The sequence below is a fragment of the Protopterus annectens genome, chromosome 6.part0 (assembly GCF_019279795.1).
Source record: "Protopterus annectens isolate FY-2018-M chromosome 6.part0, PAN1.0, whole genome shotgun sequence".
Taxonomy (NCBI): domain Eukaryota; kingdom Metazoa; phylum Chordata; order Ceratodontiformes; family Protopteridae; genus Protopterus; species Protopterus annectens.
Genome location: NC_056737.1, coordinates 1,334,785,391 through 1,334,804,773, shown reverse-complemented (window position 1 = coordinate 1,334,804,773; position 19,383 = coordinate 1,334,785,391). Strand labels below are relative to the sequence as shown.

The window sequence follows — 19,383 nt, the reverse complement described above, 5'->3', positions numbered from 1 at the left end:
GGCCCTCCTCTAGTTCTCAAATGCTTACTCTGGCAGAAGATTTAATTTCATTAATTAGAGGATCTCAATCTCACCCAGACAGGGCCTCTCAGCCCCCAGAGAAGAGGCCTAGGGCAGAGCCCCCTGAGCCAGTGTCATCTGATGATTCAGCCGATGAATCAGACATAACTGACCAGCCAGAGGCTCCTTTCTCTAATTTTGCAGACTCTGATGCTGAAGAATCCATTCCAGCTGCTTCCCCACCAGAAGAATTTTCCTTTGGGGAAACCTTACATGCCATGCGAGCAGTTCCAATGGCAGCAACAGGATTTTTCAGACTCCAGAAAAAGACTTAGGACTTTTCTGCACCTTCCACAACACAGGCCCTTAGCTATACCTCCTGTTCTCTCTGTGGTGGATGATGCTTTCAATGATGTCTGCTCCGCTCCAGATTCTTTACCTCCAGCCCCTGCCAAACCAGACAGATTTTACAGGGTGCCAGACACTCATCACCACCTTTACAAGGCCCTCTTGCAGACCCGAAACTATATCCCAGGGTCCCATGGCAATAGCCGCGTCCATTGCTAAATACCCTATTCCTTCCGAATGGGTAGCAACGTCATTAGACAGATGGGGCAAAAGGTCTACACTTCAGCTACTCTCTCAGCTAGAGCTTTAAACTGTCAGTTTCACATGATACAATACCAAGAGTTTATGCTTGATCAGTTAACTAAAAAGCTAACCACTGATGAATCTCTTGATAAGAAATATGTATTAGAAATGGTAAATAATATACAACAGGTTAGTAACCATTCCTTAAAATGTGGCTATGATGCACTGGAGGCTTCATTTAGATCAGCCATGACTGGCACAGTGATAAGAAGGCATGCATGGCTAAAGGAGCAAGCTTTACGGATCATGTTAAAGCAAAGTTACTAGATGCTCCTATGGATAAGACAAGTTTGTTTGGTACACCTGCCCAGCAGGTTATGAAGAAAATGGAAGAAAAGGCAAAATCCGTTCAAACGGTTAAAGATTTCTTGCAGGTTCAACCCCAAGGTTTAGCAGGAACTGGCCTGCCAAAAATTGGTCCTTTCCTGACTCCACAAGATCTCAAAGGGCAGAAACAGGCGTTCCAGAGGCAGAAACCAATCCAGAGGAGGTGCCTTCAGAGGACGACAGTGGCAAGGTAACAACAGAGGCACAGACACAACCACTGCCACTACATCAACACAACCACAGTGACTTAATCCTAAATCCGCCTACCAGGGAACAAATAGCAGCTCCTCTAGGCGGAAAGTTAACCTTATTTTCAAAAACTGGCACTATATAACAAAAGACAAGTGGATTTTACAAACCATAGATCAAGGATACCGGTTCCACTTCCACACTTTACCAATCAAAAGAGGAATGCCAAATCTACCTCCAAATCAAAAAAGAGGCTCTACAACAGATAATGCAGTTAGCAAACATGAGAGCTGTGGAAAAAGTCCCAACTGCAGAGCAAGGAAAGGGTTCTACTCAAGACTATTCCTAGTTCCAAGAAAGGAAAAAGTTGGAGACCAATTCTCGACCTGTCCGCCTTAAATACATACATCATTGTCCCAAAATTCAAAATGCTGACCCTACAGCAACTTCTTCCCATGCTGGGCAAGGAGTGTTGGCTGGTAACTCTAGATCTCAAGGAGGCATACCTGCACGCCCCATTCGACCAATCTGCAGAAGATACCTCAGATTTCTTGCAGGATCAGAGCATTATCAATTCTCAGCATTGCCCTTTGGCTTATCTACTGCGCCCAGAGTATTCACAAAATGCCTGGCATCAGTAATTGCCCATTGCAGACTACAGGGAATACAAATTTACCCATACCTGGACGACTGCCTGCTACAAGGGGACAACAAAAGCAAGCTGACAACAGATTTACAAAGGGTCATTTACTTGCTACAAGCACTGGGATACACAGTCAATCTACAAAAGTCAAGGCTGATACCATCCCAAACAAGGACATTCTTGCTGAATTGGACACAGTAAAACAGATGGCATTCCTAACTGCAGAAAAACAAAAAGAACTCCCTCTTTACTTCTTGGCACTAACAAAGCGGAACAAGTTAACAGCAAGAAAAGTACTGCAGGCTTTGGGCTTCATGGCATCATGCATAATCCTGGTCCCACTTGCCAGACTACATATGAGAAAACTACAGTGGTACCTAAAGAATTTATGGTCCCAACACAGTCACAGCCTAGAAACAGAAATCCCACTAATTCCATGCTTAAAACAGGAGTTCCTATGGTGGGCTCAGGCATGCCAGACAAACCCAGGCCTACCCTTTCGCAGATGTCAAGCAAGCCAGACCATCACAACAGACGCTTCAGACCTAGGATGGGGTGCCCACATGCTGGACAAATGCGTGCAAGGATTGTGGACACAGGATCAACTTCACCTGCACATCAACCTAAAAGAAATGCTGGCAGTAAAACTGGCAATCCAAAGGTTCAGACCATTTCTCAAAGAGAGCCAGTTGATGATAAGGACAGACAACACCACAGTCATGTGGTACATCAACAAGCAGGGAGGCACTCATTCATACCCCCTATGCAGAATGACTTTGGAGCTGTGGAACCTGGCACTCAGCTACAACATCCAGTTACAGGCAATTTTGTACCGAAAAGAAAATATTCTAGCAGACATATTAAGCAGAACCACATCGGATGCCCACGAATGGAAACTGCACCGGACATTTTCAAGACCATCTCAAAGAAATGGGGAATGCCTCAGATAGATCTATTTGCATCACCTCTCAATCACCAGCTCAAAAATTCTGCACAAGGACATTACACCCACTGGCATGGAAAGTGGATTCGCTCCTTCAGCTGGAAAGGCCTGACAGCATATGCATTCCCACCTCTTCCCTTGATACACAAAGTATTACTAAAAATCAAGGAAGAACGCCCAAGGATAATCCTGATAGCTCCAAACTGGCCAAGACAACACTGGTACCCACTGCTGAGGAACATGTCTCAGAACAATATGTGGCCAATACCCTGATGCCTTTGATGCTAACTCAGAACAACTACAGCATCATACATCCAAACCTAAAACCGTTGCAACTGACTGCATGGAACATCACATAGCAACAGCTAACCCAGAACTTTCCCAAAGAGTTAAAGACATTATTCTTGAAGCACGCAGACCTTCAACAAGAAGGAACTATGCTGGAAAATGGAAAAGGTTTGTCATTTGGAGTACTGAAAGAGGAAAAGATGTGTCAAACATAGATATGCCTAACATTCTAGAGTATCTGGCGAACTTCTTCATTCAGGCTTGTCCTACTCCTCCATCAAGATACATGCATCAGCTATTTCAGCAGAATACAGCTTTGATCCACCTGTTTTTCGCACCCTTTGCTCAGGCAGTTCCTCAGAGGAATCAAGAATGTAAAACCTCCAAGGAAACCACCTTTGCCAGCTTGGGACTTAAACTTTGTGCTAGAAAAGTTGACACTATCACCCTTTGAACCAGCAGCAACAGCAGACCTACAACACCTGTCATGGAAAACTGCTTTCCTACTGGCAATTACTTCAGCAAGGAGGGTTTCAGAGCTACAGGCCTTAATGGCAGTGCAACCCTTCCTAATCTTCCACCAAGATAGAGTGTCCATGAGGACTAATCCTACATTTATGCCTAAGGTGGTATCCAGAGTGTCTTTAAACCAGGCAATCCACCTACCTACCTTCTTTCCCAACCCACAAAACAGAGGGAAAGAATACTGCATACCTTGGATGTACATAGACAGCTACGCTACTACTTGGACAGAACAAAAATAGCAGAAAGACTGACCAACTTTTGTAGCCTATGCAACAGGAAGGGAAGGAAAAGCTATTTCCAAACAGACAATCTCCAAATGGATAGGAAATTGCATACGATTCTGTTACTCCTTCCATGGAAAACCAATTCCACAGAACATAAGACCTCATTCTACAAGGGCAACAGCCACTACCACAGCCTTCTTACGAGGAGTGGCAACCAAAGACATTATTGAGGCGGCTACTTGGACCTCCGTGCATACATTTGCCAAGCATTATAACTTACCTCTATATTCCAGATCCCGAGCAGGGTTTGCCACTGCTGTACTGCAAGGGATCCTAAACACACCATAATCTAGTTTTATCCTCCTCCCTAGTTGGCTATGGTATTCTACCCAGTTGTTATGACTGCAGATGCATCCATGAAGGACATAGTACAGTTTTGTACCTACCATAAATGTAGATGTCCGAACTGGATAGCATCTGCAGTCAGGATTACCTCCCTCCTTCCCTCTGTGGTACTCCTAGGGTATTTTACCCTCCTAATAGCTAGCTGTGGGGGGGGGTCTTTTATGGTGTATTTGTTTGTATATATGTACATACATGCTTATTTTTGTGTTTACCTCTATCTTTTGGAAACATTGGCATCTATCCAAATTTTAGCCTCCAAGAGGGCTACTGGCATCTGGGGTAAGAAACACTGAGGAAAATGGCGGCTGATGCCTTTATACCCGAAGACCAACAGAGATGACGTCGGGTGAAGTGCGACATCAGCCGAAGCCGGACCCGGACTTTGGAATCCGGCCGACTGAAGGGCTGCCTGACGACAGGACAACCCAGTTGTTATGACTGCAGATGCTATCCAGTTCGGGCATCTACATTTATGGTAGGTACAAAACTGTACTTTCTCCATTTTAAGGAGTGCCTCGAGTGAGTGCATTTTGAGGTTTAGACTTCTAGCATTGAGTAGCATTACCCTCAGATTTTGCTTGCTTGTTACAGTGGTGAATTTGTCATTTAACCTTGCCTAAAAAAGGCACTATAGGGGTGACAAGAGCATTTGCCAGTATCCGGAATCCTAAGGGCGACAGGTGCAGGCCATCTCTGGCAAAGCAGCATGGTCTGTCGATCATGTCATCCCAGGCAGACAGATACTGGATTCTGTTAGAATGACACTAGAAGCTTAGCCAATTGTTAGTGAGTCATTTTGTCCTTGTACTGTGGTATCATTCTGGGTGATGGCAGGATGCCACTCAGGGCTAGGATCATACCTTTTTGGGCTACAAGATCAGAGAGCTCCTCCATGTCTGTTTGGATGTAGTCCAGGGAGGTACATCTCCGGTCATTCACACCAACATGGACAATGGCAGAGTCATATTTGTACTTGTGGAGTGACCTGAGTGTGTGCGTTATGTGGCGGATTCTGGCCCCGACAGGCAGCTGACATTAACTTTCTCCTTGTTTAGCCTGGTGAGTGGAACATCAGTGTGCCTGACTATAGAGTCACCTATGACTAGAGTGTTGGGTACGTTATGCCTTATGGGCTGTAGTTGAGTGGCACACTGAGTATGTGGGCTCTGTGTCATTTGGGTTGTGTTGGTGGGGGGTGGTGGAGGTTTCTTGCATTTCTGCTTTGGAGGTGTCGGTTGTTTGGGCAGATTTTTACTAAGAGCCTCCGTGAATGTAAGTGTGCGTTTTGTGCTTCTGTGTGTATGTTTTGATGGTGTAGGTTTTGAGGTACTATGTGATGAGTGTGGTGAGGTGCAAGTGTTTACCTTCTCCTCTTGACTGTCTAGTCCAGTCTTCGGTGAAGAGAGCTTTGCTTCCAGTTTGGCTGTATAAGTGCATCTCTCACAGGTCGTAGTGTTGGGTGGTAGGAGGAGAGGTTTGTCTGTGTACATGAGGCAATTGCTGCATTGTCCCAAGATGCCCAGATTAATCATGCCGAGACTACTGCTTCAGGGATAAATGTATTGCTTTTAAAGAAGACTTCAACTATGATAGCATTGGAGTGGTCTATGCTGCAGTACATCAGGTTTGCAGCTGTTTTTGCACTAGAAAAACTGAGCGAATTTTAAAGGAAAGGGTGTGCAAACACCAGTATGACATCCAAAAGAAAAATAACACAAATGCCTTAGCCAAGAATATACTAGAATTCCTGGAACATTTCTTTCACTTTGTTGTTGTGGAGCATGTTCCGCGTAATCCAAGAGGTGGTCCATGGCATCTGCATTCTGAAAAATGGGAAGTGTACTGGCAACCTATTTTTAAAGCTGATGTTTGGCCAGGAATAAATGAAAATATTTCTTTCTCTAATCTTATAAAACTAAAGTCTTTACTAAGGCGATTTGTTGAATGGAACAGTTGCTCTTACGAAAGACCAATGATTGGTGTATGCCTGTTTGCTGCAGCCGATGATGTTTGCTGTTGATCACATAATCTACTGTTTTATGGCGTTTTAACTTCAGAAAATTTACTTTGTGTTATCTGATGAAGTCTTGAACATATCAAGATGACCGTGTTTATTGTTCTACTTATTGTTTGTTTTTATGAAGGACAGAGTTTACTGTGAGGTAGGGTTTTGCTTAAAAATTTCATATTAAATGTTTGAAGTTTTATGTTACTTGCTCTGGGTTTGCTGTTGATTTGCTCTTTTGCTATGTTTCCGGTTTTAGAAGACGTGCAGCAGGGTACTGATGGAGGCAAGAAAGTCTTCTACTAGAAAATCGTACATTAACAAATGGAAAAGGTTTTCTAGATGTTGCCAACAACATAAAACAGCACCCATTCAGGGCTTGTTGTTCTCTGATTCTGCAATATTTGTTTGAGTTATCAAATGGCCTTTCTCATTCCTCTGTCAAGGTTCATTTATTGGCCATTACAGCATATTCTGCCCATGGGCCATTCTCTTTTAAGGCAGTCATATGTCAAAATGCTCTTGAAAGGGGGTTTGCATAAGAGGCCTCCAAATAAACTGATGGCCCCTCCTTGGGATCTTAATTTTGTGTTAGAGAAGCTGCTTCTTCTTTCGGCTGCTCCTGTTAGGGGTCGCCACAGCAAATCAACTGTTTCAATTTCTTCCTGTCCTCTGCATAATGCTCTGTCACACCAGCCACCTGCATGTCCCCTCTCACCACATCCATAAACCTTATCTTAGGCCTCCCTCTTTTCCTATTACCTGACAGCTTCATCCTGAGCATCTTTTTCCCAATATTCTCTGCATCCCTCCTCAGCACATGTCCAAACCAACGTAATCTTGCCTCTCTGGCTTTGTCTCCAAACCTTCCAACCTGGGCTGACCCTCTAATATACTTATTCCTAATCCTGTCTATCCTCGTCACACCCAGTGTAAATCTTAACATCTTCAACTCTGCCACGTCAAGCTCTGACTCCTGCCTTTTTGTCAGTGCCACTGTCTCCAATCCGTATAACATAGCTGGTCTCACTACCCTCTTGTAGACCTTCCCTTTCACTCTTACTGGTGCTAGTCTGTCACAAATCACTCCTGAAACTCTTCTCCACCCACTCCATCCTGCCTGTGCTCTCTTCTTCCCCACTCTTCCACACTCACCATTACTCTGAACTGTTGATCTCAAGTACTTTCTCATCCACCTTCCCCACCTCTACTCTTTGCATCCTCACTGTTCCTCTATCCTCCCTCTCATTCACACACATATATTCTCTCTTAGCCCTGCTGACCTTCATTCCTCTTCTCTCTAGAGCATATCTCCATCTCTCCAGGGTCTCCTCTACCTGTTCCCTACTCTCACTACAGATCACAATATCATCTGCAAACATTATAGTCCACGGGAACTCCTGTCTGATCTTGTCTGTCAACCTGTCCATCACCATTGCAAATAAGAAAGGGCTCAGAGCTGATCCTTGATGTAATCCCACCTCCACCTTAAACATATCTGTCACTCCCACCGCAGACCTCACCGCTGTCACACTGCCCTCGTACATATCCTGTACCACTCTTACATACTTTTGACACTCCCTCATACAATACCACAACTCCTCTCTAGGCACCCTGTCATATGCTTTCTCTAAGTCCACAAAGAGACAATGCAACTCCTTCTGACCTTCTCTGTACTTCTCCGTCAACACTCTCCGAGCAAACATCGCATCTGTAGTGCTCTTTCCTGGCATGAAACCATACTGCTGATCACTAATCATCACCTTCCTTCTTAACCTAGCTTCCACTACTCATTCCCATAACTTCATGCTGTGACTGATCAATTTAATCCCTGTGTAGTTACTACAGCTCTGCACATCACCCTTTTTCTTAAAAATCTGTACCAAAACACTTTCTCCATTCCTCGGGCATCCTATCACTTTCCAAGATTTCATTAAACAATTTAGTTAAAAACTCCACAGACCTTTTACCTAAACACCTCCATGCTTCCACAGGTATGTCATCTGGGCCAACAGCCGTTCCATTCTTCATCCTCTTTATAGCTATCTTTACCTCCTCCTTGCTAATCCACTGCATGTCATGATTCACTATCCACACATCATCCAGCCTTCTGTCCCTCTTATTCTCTTCATTCATCAGCCCCTCAAAGTACTCTTTCCATCTGCTCAGCACACACTCCTCTCTTGTGAGTACGTTTCCCTCATTATCCTTTATCACCCTTACCTGCTGCACAACTTTACTAGCTCAGTCCCTCTGTCTAGCCAATCGGTACAGGTCCTTTTTTCTCCCCCCTTAGTGTCCAACCTTTTACACAACTCTTCTTAACGCCTTATCCTTCGCCACCTCTCTCTGCCATGCACCTCATCTCCTTATACTCTTGTCTACTTTCGTCATCTCTTTGACAATCCCACTTCTTTGCCAACCTCTTTCTCTGTATACTCTCCTATACGTCTTTATTCCACCACAAGGTCTCCTTGTCCTCCTTCCTCTTTCCAGATGTCACACCAAGCACCTTTCTAGCCATCTCTCTTACTAGCTCTGCTGTAGTTACCCAGCTATACGGTAACTCTTCACTGCCACCAAGTGCCTGTCTTAACTCTTCCCTGAACATCACCTCACAATTACCCTTTTTCAGTTTCCAACATTTGATCCTTGGTGCTGCCCTCACACTCATCCTCTCTTATCCTACAAACCACCATCCTATGCTGCCTAACTGCACTTTCCCCTACCACCACTTTACAGTCTCCAATCTCCTTCAGACTGGCCCTTTTACATAAGCTATAATCCACCTGTGTGCATCTTCCTCCACTCTTGCATGTCACCCTATGCTCCTCCCTCTTCTTAAAATACGTATTCATCACAGCCATGTCCATCCTTTTTGCAAAATCCACCACCATCTGACCTTCTGCATTCCTTTGCTTAACACCATACCTACCCATCACTTCCTCATCCCCTCTGTTCCCTTCACCAACATGCCCATTGAAATCTGCTCCAATCACCCGTCTCTCACCCTTGGGTACCGTCATCACCACTTCATCCAACTCACTCCAAAATTTTCTTTCTCATCCATCGCACACCCCACTTGTGGAGCATATGCACTAGTAACATTCATCATTATGCCATGAATGTCTAGCTTCATAAACATCACTCTATCCGACACTCTTTTCACCTCCAAAACACTCTTAGCATACTGTTCCTTCAGGATAATGCCTACGCCATTTCTTCTTCCATCCACACCATGATATAACAATTTGAAACCGCCTCCAATACACCTAGTCTTGCTCCCCTTCCATCTGGTCCCTTGCACACACAATATACCAACCTTCCTTCAGTCCATCATATCAGCTAGCTCTCTCCCTATACCAGTCATACTGCCAACATTCAAAGTTCTGACCCTCACTATCACAGTCCTAGTTTTTACCTGCCTTCGGGCATGCCTTCCCCCTCTTCTCCTCCTTCGGCCAACAGTAGTATTTGAACAAGGTTCCAGAATCTGGCTGACTTGAGGGTCTTTACATAGAAAACAGTTTTATTGATTGCTCTGAGGTCTGCAAGAAGGATATCCGAGTTGGAGGCTATTATGGTGAGCCATCCTTACCTCATTAACCACAAGGGCATGGTTTATTTGATTTCCAAGATGGCCACACATTGACTAACAGCTTATTTTAGCTCTCCCAGTGTGAAATCAGAAACTCAGCAGAGAAGGCAAGTAGACTTGTGTTTATGGGTAAATTTCAGTAACTGGTTAGTAAGTGGACTGCCTGGATGCCAGGAATAAAGAACTACATAAAAACAAGAAAAAAATAATCTGCAAAAAGTGAGGAACAAACATAACTGGTGAGCGTTCTGCAGCTGTTCAGCAAAATGCAATGCAACTTTCAGACGTAACTTCCAGTAACCTACAGAAAGATACAAGACAACTGCATACAGACCTGGTTAAAATAAACAAAACACTGTTGGAGTATATAAACGCAAACAAGAAAAGGATGGAAAAAATGGAAGAAGCTTTAAACTGATATTCAGATGAGATGATAAAGCTGCAAAAATCAGAGGTCAATATAAAGAAAAGGATGGCTGAATACGAGACTGCTCAGGAAGAGATGTTTCAAAAAATAATAGAATTCAAGGACAGAGCACATAGGGAAAACCTGAGATTTTCAGCTATTCCAGAGAAGCTGGAAGGAACAGGCTAAATTAATTTTAGGAAAGCATGAATAAGTAACTGGACTTGTATTCCACAGCAAGGAGATGTTAGTTGAAAGGGCACATTGTTTGTACGCTCCAAACCTGGCTATAAGAAAGCGACCTAGACCTTTAATAGGAAAGTTGCAATGCTGCCAACAGTAGTTGATTCTGGAAAAATTGTGTCAGAAGGACAAAGTACTGAGAGTGGGAGACAGCAGAGGTTTATGGAGAATGGTTGCTCATTGTACACCATACAGGAGAGGATTAAATTTATTCCACTGTTCAAGGAATGTCAGGATGCAGGTGTGAGATTCGACCTGGGGTGGGAGGCTGGCATGATGCCTAACGTGTTTATCTTACAGGCACAAGGTGCAAGGTTAGATTCTCACAGGGTGTAATTGGCTATGCTTAAAATTGCCCACAAGGGCAGTTAGTTTAGTACTAATCTATGAACCTGCTGTACACAGCTGTCTTCAAGGTATTCTTCCTGGGAGGGACAAAATCATTTTTGATGAAGTATATGCTAAGGCGGAAATACAAAAGTTTGTCCAACAAAAAGTGAGCCATGTAAAATGAGGAGGTTCTGCTGCTTGTTGTTCTGGTAAAAAAAAAGATCACATAGAGACTGTACCTGTGAAATATTTTCCACTGTTTCAATGCAAAATGGAGAGAGGGAAGGGAGCGTATGAGAGTTGACTAGAAACATCGAGAGTATGTTGGAAATGAAGCAGGGACAGGATTTTGGAGATGAACAGTAATAAAATATGTAGTTTAATATGGGATTATAATGCAGTAATTATATTTGTGAAGTATGGAACAAGAACATTTGGAAATATTGGACTTTTTCAGAATTTGTTGGACTTGTAGGGGACTGTAAAGCATATGCCCTACTTCATGTCAGAAAAGTGCTTTGTGGGAGGGCAAGAGGAGTGAGAAAGTTAACTGTGTAAAGATTTGTTTCTTATAGTACTAATTTTGTGACGCTTGGTTTTCTTTACATGCTGTAAAGTAATTTTTTCGATTATTTTTATGTGTAATGGTTGTAAAGAGGTGCTGTTCTTTTTTCTTTTATTTCTCCTGTCTCTTTCTCTTCTTGTTTAGTTTTAAGAAATACTGAGAACAAATTAGGTGCACACCACGGTGAAGTAAGTGAAACTTTAATGGACATAAAAGGCACTGCAGTGTATAAAAAACAACCCTGGATAAAAAGCACGATAAAAGAGAGAACAATGTGCTTTTTCCCATTCTTGCATGTGGAAATGACAGGCTTAAAGACTGTAGACTGATTTTTTAGTAAGTTTTAAGAGAGCAAGTAAGTGAAAAAGAACACTGTATATGAACCTTTTTTTCTAGCAAATGTGTTTAAGCTAAGTAATATTTCTGAAGCTGGTATTCATGTTTCCATGGAGACAATCTAATAAAGAGAATCTGGCTGCCTGATTCTCTGGTCTCAGTGGAGACAATCTGATAGAGAAACTGTCTACAGTCTGGTGGAAAGTGATTGGCTGGGGGGAAAAAAGTGAAATTGGCTAAGAGATAATGTTCTCCTAAAGCATTCAGGAGTTTTCCCAAAGTAGATCATTTGCTGTGAAAGCATTCAGTGACTTTTCCAAGGTAGTTGATGTCCTCTGAAAACATTCAGGGGTTTTCCCAGCTGGGAGAGCTGTAAAGATCAGGCAAAACCAATCTGCATTTAGTAGAAGCACAGGCTGCACCATGCGTCTTTCATGTGAAGTTGTTCTGTCTTGCCGTTCATTCTTACAGATGGGTTTGGAGCTGATCCTCGGCCCCGAGTCGGCCTACTACAAAGCTCAAGGTCTTTAGACAGCTCGAGGCCAAGTCCCTGTCCCATGATGCACCTAGAGATACCTCAGATCTAGTTTGCCGCTGCAATAGATTGGAGGTTTCTAGCATAGCTCGGGCAAGTACTACTACTAATTTATCTTATTTCTCTATTTTAGAGTTAGCTTCGCACTTGTAGTTGTAGTTTTATTGTGTGTATTCCCTTTCCTTGGTATGCCTTTTGTTGGTTCGATAATAGCTCTCTTTGGCCTCGTTTTTTGCTGTAGGCTTTATGTTTAGTGTAGTTTAATTAGTAGTTGTGTGCCTTTGAATAGTGACAGTTTGTCACAGCCTCTTGGTATATATCTAGATATGTAGATATTAGAGTGCTTAGATAAGTATAGTGTGTTTGTGTGCGGAATAGTATATTTAGCCCATAGTTTTTAAAGGGCTTATTTGAAATAGTTTTTGGGTGTGTCTTGTTTATTACCGTACCCTTTCTTGAGACTGTATATTCCAGTATGGCTCACCAGGATAAGGATAAACATCCTAAATTCGGTTTTAAGAAATGTCCAAAATGTGGACAGAAAATGTCTGTCACTGATAGCCATGTAAATTGTGTATACTGTTTAGGAGCTTTGCACCTTCAGGAAAGCTGCATCATTTGTCATTCCTTCTCTTCTAAGGTTCTTCAGGAGAGAAAGTTAATTGACAGAGGATTAGTCAAACCGTCTTTTCAAGAAGCTTTGAGTGACCAGGGCTGGTCTAACAAATCCTCAAAGTTTTCTAAGGCTCTACTACTTTATAAGTTAAAAAATCTGAGAAACCTTAGACGTCAGCTCCATAGCCCTTGGAGCCGAGCATCTTGACTTTTCTGAGATGGTCCCCAGTTCTGGAACCAGTATCCGAGGTACTTAAATCGCTGATGCTTCAATCAGTGCCCCCGTCCATCCATTCGTGTCGGTCCTCGATTAGCCTTTCCGATTTGGATGTGGATCGTGTGGTACAGAAGTTGCTACAGGCACTGATGTTTGCAAATTTGTCATCGGCTCCGACCCAAGTGGTTTCGGAACCAAAGACTGTATTACCATGTACTTGATTTCCTCCTCTGAGCCATGCAGGTCCTTCGGAGCCAGAGGAGTCAGACTTGCTGATTGTTGAGCCTTCGGAGCCAATGCCTGTTCCAGTGTCATCGGTTCCGTTTAGTCAGACTTATCTTCTCCAATTGAGGAGTCTAGGAGCCGACAGTCTCCGGTTGGGTCCGGGGAGGATAGTTGGACTGACATGTTTGTTGTTCTGACTTTGCCTCTCAGGTTTCTGCTCAGATGACCTTTGCTGTTACCTTTGGTTTGAAGCCCACTGCCTCGGTGCCGGGGATATCGATGGTTTCCTGGGATCCAGAGGTCCCTTCTCATTGGAGCAGAGGTGCCTTCGAAGCTATGAGGAGAGTTACGTCTCCCAAGGCATCTACATCTTCAGGTCCGACTACCTCCTCCCCAAAAGTGCCTGTGTCCACTTCTGCTTCACAGATCCTTTCTAAACGTAGAGACCCAGAGCCTCAGGAAGCCCTCATGGGTGGTCCTTGCTCTTCCGAGACCTCACCAGAAGTTCCCACTGATGAGGTTCTCAGGAAGAGAATTTGTAAGAAGCACTTAGACTCCCTGCAGGAGTCTCTCACATCCGATACTGACTTGGATGAATCAGATGGATCCTAACGGTCCCTCTTCGGGGAAATCTCATTTGCTGAGATACTAGAAATCATTAGGTAGAGGGGTGACTGGTAGTCCACCAACACTACTGAAGACAACTTGGTTCTTCTGAAGGCTTTCGGGTCTCAACCCTCCACCTCTTGGATGTCTCCACCTTTCGATGATCTCATGGAGCTGGTCTCAAGAAGGGCATGGGAGTCTCCAGACACCATGGAGCCTGTCCCTAGGAGGCCTAATAAATTTATTTCTGCCCCCCAGGAAAAGTCTTTTCTTACCAAGGGAGTGCCTGTTGATGCCATGTTGGTGGAGGCAGCCACCAAAAAGATTTTGGAAACCTCTTCCTCTATCCATCCACCTAACAGAGATGCTAGGATCATGGATAGATACGGGAAATGAAAGTACAATTTAGCGACTTTTGCACTGCGTTCACTGAACTATCTCAAGTGTACAACCTGTCTGGGCTCAGGTCCCATGTCTCTTGTTGTCAGTCTACTTTGTCCTAAGTAATAGCAAGCACACAGGACACAGGAGGGTTATGTTGACAAATGACTGCAACACTGGAACCTACCAAAGTTAAAACAAACATCTGACACCTTATATCCAGTCTCACAGAGACAGAAGCAATTAACTGGTGCCAGAGCCACGGCCTGAAGTTAAATGCCAAATGCCATGCATAGTCATACCCTTAAAAAACAAGGTTACCCCTAGCTACCAAATAGGTGGCAATCCACTGAGCACAGAAGAAGTTATCAGGGACCTGGGTCTAGATCCATCAGTCGACAGAGCACACAAAAAATAATGGGTATAGTTCCATGAACCTATGAACCTATCTCACCCACTTTGAGATTGCAAAGAGATCTCCTAAAAGAGCTTGGAGATGCTTTTCAGGGTACAGTAGCTGCAGGAGCTTCAGATAAAGTTGCCTCCCAGCTTGCTACCCTCAATTCCATAGTGAACTCATCCATGTGCCTCATTTCTAATGCAGCTGATGGAACGAGTAGGGCAGCGGGTGCAAGAATTGCTCTTAGAAGACGCTCCTGGATGCGCTTGTGTTCCTTCGCAGAGCCCTTTAAGTTATCCTTTGTCAACACCCCTTTTGATTGCTCGTCCCTTTTCGGGCCCAAAGTCAAGTAAACTTTAACCAGGTGTGAACTAGAAGGAAAGACTGTCTGCCGTCGGAGTCTGTTTTTCCACTCCTACCAGACCCTACCCCAAGGGTCCAAGCGGAGGAAAGATGTAGTTCCGAAAAGCCCAAGGAGCCTTTCAGGACACACATGGTGAAACGCCACTCCACGGGCAGAGGAGGGGGCAATAATTGAAGACGCCACCCTTGCAGCAGAAGGGGTCGGCGCAACACCACGGTGACAGCGATCAGTTCTTTGGAAAGCCCTACCAGCGCTCCTGAAAGGAGGCCTGACTGTCCTCCTCTGGAGGCAGTTGGGGGTCGCTTATCTTTGTATCCAGACACCTGGTTCAAAATAAACGACAACTGGGTACAAAGCATCATTTCCAGAGTATATTTCATTCCTTTTGCTACACCCCCTCCATTGACAACAAAAATCCCAGACGTTCCACCCAGTTACAGGGAACAGGCAACAGTAGAGGTCCAAACGTTGCTAAGAAAGAGTCATCCTACCAGTCCCAGCAGACCAGATAGGATCCAGAATTTACTCAGGATTCTTTTTAGTTCCAAAAAAGACAGGGCACTGGAGACCCTATTTTGGACCTCAGCAGACTAAACAGATCTGTCAAGAAAGAGAAGTTCCGGATAGTCACACTTCAGTCAATACTTCCCTTTTTAGGGAAAGACAATTGGATGTGCTCGATAGATCTCCTGGATGCTTACTATCACATAAAAATGGCCAGACCATCCAGGGATCATCTGCGCTTCCGGCTGGGAGCCAATCATTACCAGTTTTGAGCCTTGCCCTTTCGTCTCACTACACCCCCCAGTGTTCACCAAATGTATGGCAGTGGTCATGGCTCACCTGAGACGTTTAGAATTCCAGGTGTTTCCGTACTTAGACGATTGGCTCCTCACCACCACCACCAGGCATCAGCTCATACAAGCCAGGGACACCACTCTCTCTCTCTCTGCAGTCATCTGGGCTTTACAATAAACCCGTAAAAGTTTGCCTCGTCGCCATTGCAACATACTGTTTTTATCGGAGCAGAATTGGACACTACCACTTTGAGACTTCCAGCGGAAAGAGTCTTACTTACTCCGTCAGCAGGTCCACAGTATCATATCCAAAGACCAGGCTTCAGCATCAGAAATACTAAAATTGTTTGGCATAATGGCTGCTGCAGTATTAGCCATACGGTTGGGTCGCATGCACATGCAGATTCTGCATTGGCTGTTATTCACTCAGTGGTCTTACCAAGAGCTCCCAGTGTCTCATCTAATAATGATCACAAACACATGCAAAAAGGATCTTCAGTGGTTGTTGACATCTCTTTATGTTACGATCGTCCTTCTGTTCTTCCCCCACCAGCAGCCACAGTGACCACGGACGCTTCCCTGATAGAATGGGGGGGGGGCATTTTTGTGAAGAACAGCCCAAGGCACATGGTCCGAACAGGAGACACATCTGCACATCAATGTCCTGGAGGTGAGAGCAGTACTTTTAGCATTGCAGTACTTCCAGGATTCTCTTCATCTGGGAACAGTTGCATTTCAGACAGACGACATGTCAGTGGTCTGCTACTTAAGCAAACAAAGAGGAACCAGGTCCTACCCTCTTTGTCGAGAGGCCCTAAGAGTTTGGCTGTGGGCTACATCCACCCAGTGCTTTGTTAGCAACGCACATCCTGGGGAAGTCCAACGTGATGGCAGACAAGCTGAGCAGAGAAATTTTGTTGCCTCACGAGTGGTCTCTCAAGAAAGAAATAGCAGAGAGAATTTTCTGCAGGTGGTGCCAGCCTTGCTGTGACCTTTTTGCCAACCACATGAACACGAAATGCAGAAGCTACTTTGCCCTGATTCTCCCTCTGGGTGAAGCCCCAAGGGATGCACTCGTACACGATTGGCCTCCGGGTCTCCTCCATGCATTCCCACCAATTCCCTTGATACCAAACGTATTACAGAAAGCAAAAGCCCTGGGAAGGACCATCATTCTAATAGCCCCTCATTGGCCTCGTCAGGTTTGGTTCCCCTTCCTTCGACTTCATCAATTGGAGTACCCTTGGATTCTGGTCCCAGTTCCAGATCTTCTGACGCACTCGTCGGGGGAACTTCATCCCTCTCTTCACTCTCTGAAGCTAACAGCTTGGCTGCTGCAATTCCCAACACAGCCAGGTTCCATAACCTTTCAAGTGAAATGCAGCAGTTTCTGATATCTTCTCATAAATCTTCTACTAGGAAGCTATATCTTAGCAAATGGAAAAGATTTTGTATATGGGCCTCTCAAAGTAACATTAATCCCTACCAAGCCCTATTTCCTCCATATTAGAGTTCTTGACTATGCTTTTCAATAAAGGAGCTGCAGCAGCAACAGTTGGGTACAAGTTGCCGCTATCTCTAATTTCCACCTTGGATTTGAAGGATTGAACATCATGTCACACAGACTGTCATAAGCCTTTCTTAAAGGGACATTTTCATCTCAGACCACCTGTGAAATTCCCTTATACCTCATGGAATCTAAATGTTATGCTTTCATGCATTATTATCCCTCCTTTCAAACCAGCTTCCTCATGTAATTTGAAATATTTGTCATGGAAGACTACCTTTTTAGTAGCCATAACTTCTGCCCGCAGAGTGTCAGAGCTTCAAGCCTTGTCCATAAAGTCTCCTTATGTGATTTCCCATGCTGACAGAGTCTCACTGCAAACTAATCCTCTTTTTTTGCCCAAAGTCTGTACTGAAACTAACCTTAACCAGATTATAGATTTGCCAATGTTCTTCCCCAAACACACCAACAACTTTGAGTATATGCTGCACAAGCTTGTTGTTCATAGACAGCTCAGGTTTTACTTGATAGAACAAAAGAGTTCAGGAAATCAGAACAGCTTTTAGTTTCTTTATCAGATTCCAGAAAAGGTATTCCAGTGGCAAAAACAACTCTAAGTGGTTATCCGATTGTGACACATTTGTTTATTCAGCTGCTAATATGCCCTTACATCACAAAATTAAGGCTCATTCTACCAGAGCAGTGTTTACATCTGCTGCCTTTTCTGCTAGATTTCCTATAGACATTTGTGCAGCAGCCACTTGGTCAAGACCTCATACCTTTATCACTCATTACAAAGTTGACAGGGCCTCTTTTGGGTCTGCTGTCCTGAAAAACATACTCCCGTGAGCCACCCAAGAAAGATTGTGCTTGGGAAGCTACCCATCTGTAAGAATGAATGACGAGATAGAACAACTTCACATAAAGAAGTTATGTACTTACCATAACATTCCATGTGGGTTGTTCATCTCGCCTTCATTCTTACTTCCCACCCTCCTACTCCTCCAGGTTTCTTTTCGAGGACCAAGATACTAGAGTCTTCCTGGTTGCTCAGTCCTTCTATGGCTTTCTCTTAGAGTGATAGAATGACACAAGGTATTATTATACGCAGCAAACAAGATCTGAGGTAACTCTAGGTGCATCGTGGAATAGTGACTTGGCCTCGAGCTGTCTGAAGACCTCGAGCTTTGTAGTAGGCCGACTCGGAGCCGAGGATCGGCTCCGAACCAGTCTGTAAGAATGAAGGCGAGATGAACAACTCACATGGAACGTTATGATAAGTACATAACTTTGTTTTTGGTTAACTCAAGTCGTGAGTGTGGCTGTCATTTTGAGACTTTTGTCTCTGTTAAGAGGTTAAAGCTTCAGTATTTGAAAGTGTGCATAGTTTTTTGTGTTAGTGTTAAGTCAACAGGTTTTGGAGGGATTGTGTGTGTGTGTGTGTGTGTGTGTGTGTGTGTGTGTGTGTGTGTGTGAGGCCTTTTTGTAAGACAAAAGTTTTATAAGATGTGACATGGACTCAATGGATATGAGAAGAAATAACTGTATAAAAGTTCAACCTGCCAAACAGTGTATGCATGTAACACAGAAGATAGAACTAGACATTTAACAAAAAGGGTATTATACGTAAAAGGTGGGAATAATAACTTTTTGATACAGTGATGATTTCTGTAATGTCTTTAAATGTAAATAACCTCACAGATATAAGAAAGAGTAGTAAACTATATTTTAAAAATGTAGAGTGCAGATAGCTGTGTTACATGAAACCCACTTGGAAAGAAATTGAACATGTGAATTTGATAAAGAAAGGTTTTCAGGATGGTCATTCAGCAGAATACCTGGGACAAAGATGTAGTAGATGTACCAGTAAAAATGAAGTACAAGACGACAAAAAAGATAATAATGACAGCTTTGTAATGCTAAGGGGCTACTGGCAAGGGAGGAGGATTACACTGGCATGTATTTACATTCCACCTAAAACTGCTATAATGGAGCTGAAGAAGATTCTGGGAGAAGGTCAGTTTTCAGCAAGGAATATTACTTATAGGTGGGGACTGG

At 43.8% G+C, this 19,383-nt stretch overlaps 1 protein-coding gene across 3 annotated transcripts in view; it reads left to right on the top strand.

Annotated features, from left to right (window-relative positions):
• PRPF40A (pre-mRNA processing factor 40 homolog A) overlaps positions 1-19,383 on the top strand; it is a 3,102,395-nt gene that overhangs the window by 549,324 nt on the left and 2,533,688 nt on the right. The gene's annotated exons all lie outside the window — the stretch shown is intronic.